Source organism: Elaeis guineensis, chromosome 1 (assembly GCF_000442705.2).
Source record: "Elaeis guineensis isolate ETL-2024a chromosome 1, EG11, whole genome shotgun sequence".
NCBI classification, from domain to species: Eukaryota; Viridiplantae; Streptophyta; class Magnoliopsida; order Arecales; family Arecaceae; genus Elaeis; species Elaeis guineensis.
The window spans coordinates 34,835,367-34,838,069 of record NC_025993.2 but is presented as its reverse complement, the minus strand read 5'-3'; positions in this window follow the sequence as shown (position 1 = coordinate 34,838,069).

Here is a 2,703-nt window from a genome sequence, read left to right as displayed (position 1 = left end):
AAATATATGGCTGATTGATTTTAGCACAAGTAGAAGATTGTTAGATGTATGTCCTAGAAACCAATCAAACTGATACATCTTTTTACTCTAAGATATAATTTTATATTTGATATTTATTATTATTAATAAAATTAGATTATTTATTCCATTCATGTTATGCATATGTCCATAAATCATCCAAAAAATTAATCAGATGTTGACATATATTCTCAAGATCTGAGAATTTGAGATATGCATCTTTGATGATTAATTTTTAAATTGCTCTCGATTGATGGATCATCATGGGAATGATAATTGATCTGAATATAGATCGATGCATAGATCATTTTTTTTTAAAGTAAATGAGTCTTGAATTTATAGTATGAGGATACTAAGTGAAAATATAGGTGGTTATTAGAGAACAAAAGTATCAAGCTGGACCAATATGAGAAATTATTTAGATATCTACTCACTCATCAGTAACTTGCTTAATATTACAATACTATGATTAGTCCTTTAACCTACAGTGCCTTGGCTATTCATAATAGAGTTGCTATAGTTTAACTGCATATACACTTGATCTCCTAGCCATATATATTCTTACGATGTATATTGGCTATAGTAGATTCATTGTAGGAATAGGATGTACATTTATATTGAATCTATTGTCCTTGATAGATAAGACAGAAAATCCTATGTGATTTATGAGACCAAATTCAGAAGACCTTGATTAGGACAGTGTGAATAGTAGAAAGAGTTTTCATAATTTTTACATCAAAAACTCAAGTCAAATAAATTTGACATATGATAGATGATGGGGTTTGATGGAAAATTTCATAACTTTCATCTTGTTGGGGCTCGCAATAGAAGGACTATATCACAGGATAACTATACCTAAAGATTTATTTATTTTATTCTACTGGAATGCCACTACATGCTGCTAGGCATTACTGATGGATTGTGAGACTCATGAGAATTATTTTGATGATCAATAATTCTCATAGTGTGAGTCGAAATTATTCTAATCCATTGAAAGGAGTTTTGATAATATTCATAATGAAGATCGTAATATATCTGACTACCAGACAGAATAGAATCTATGAAGTCACATACAAAAAAGAATAGATTAGAAATTTAATTTTGGGCTTGAGAAGTCATATTTGGATTAGGATTTATGAAATCCTAAAGGGTTTTGGAATACTATGCTAGTACATAGTTAAACCCTAGATTCTCCATATCATTAGAAGTCCTTATGTGATGAGGATTTTGATTTTGATTTTAATTTGAGCATGCACCCAATTATTAATTGTGTCAAGAGAGAGAAAAGACACCATGAGATTGAGTCCTCCTCAAATAAGGATTTAAGAAATTAAAAGGATTGGATTAAATCAAAAGGTTTGATTTGGTCAATGCCTTGTGGGATTTGGACTCCTTATTGGTTTGAGATTGGATCCCATATCAACCTTTCCTTTAAGTGCACCATGTTTCCACTTAAATTAGATTTAATGTGGAAAGAAGGGAGTGCCTAAAAGTCTTAGGAGCAAAAGGACTCCTCTTGAGTCTTCATGTGCCATATGTTTATGTTGAGAACCAATTGCTACCCCACTTAACGTGTGCCCCTCTTCCATGTTTGGAAAGTATACATGCCCCATCTCCTTATGTGATAAGGGGTTTTAAAGTCTGATTTGGTTGGAACTCTTGGATGCTAAGGAGTCCTAGGCATGAGGGTTTCATGCCTATATATGGGGCTTATGTGTGACGTGTGGGGGTAAGAAAGAAAGGATGCCTAGTGTTGGCTGGGTTGGAGATTTTCTCTTTCTTTCTTGCAATGGGTGACCAAGAGTTGGAGCTCAATCAAAGGCTGCGAAGAAAAATTCTATGTGCTAATTTTTTTATGAAGAAAATCAAATCTACTTGGAGAGAACCTTGATCTTTTCTATGTAGATACCTATAGAGGCCAGACACTTGTGTGGTAAGAAATCGAAAAAGGATATCCACGATCATCAGATTGCAATAAAGAACTATCCATACAAAGGTGAAAACCTAATCTCCTTTTCTTAAATCTTAACTGTAACAACTATGAGGGATCCAGGGTTGATTCGAGATGACATCTTACATCATATTAATCTGAAAATATATTTTTCTGATATGCATATGATCATAAAAAAAAATAAATTCCGTTGTGCCCATCAACCCCAATTTCTAACAGGTCCCCTTGATGCTATAATGTATTCACTCCAAATCAGTTTGGCACCAATGACATGAGGGACTACAAGATCAACCAATGCCAAACAACCAGAATGAACTTTGGAACACAAGGAGAAATATATTGATAAATAAAGATATGTTACCGCAGCTAATGCCTTAATATCCACTGGATGCTAGAGCTAATGGAAGGATACTCACGTTTGAGCATAGTTACACCAAGTTATTAAGAAGATGATCATCCTATTCAAGGATTGGACTTCTTCTGATTGTGACTATCTTTTCAGCAAGATCCTTTTTTTTTATAAGTAATTTGCCTAATTCACAGATCAAATTACTCCATCCTTGACTGACTTCAAAACTCGACATATAACAAAGTTTGGATAACCTTCCATAACAACTACTTGTATCCAGTTTAAAAGATCCCAAATGAGACTGAGTGAAGGAAAGAAACATGGAGATCCACTAGAAAAGCTTTTAAAAGAAGATGTAGCGAAGAGTCGAAACAGAATAGTGCTA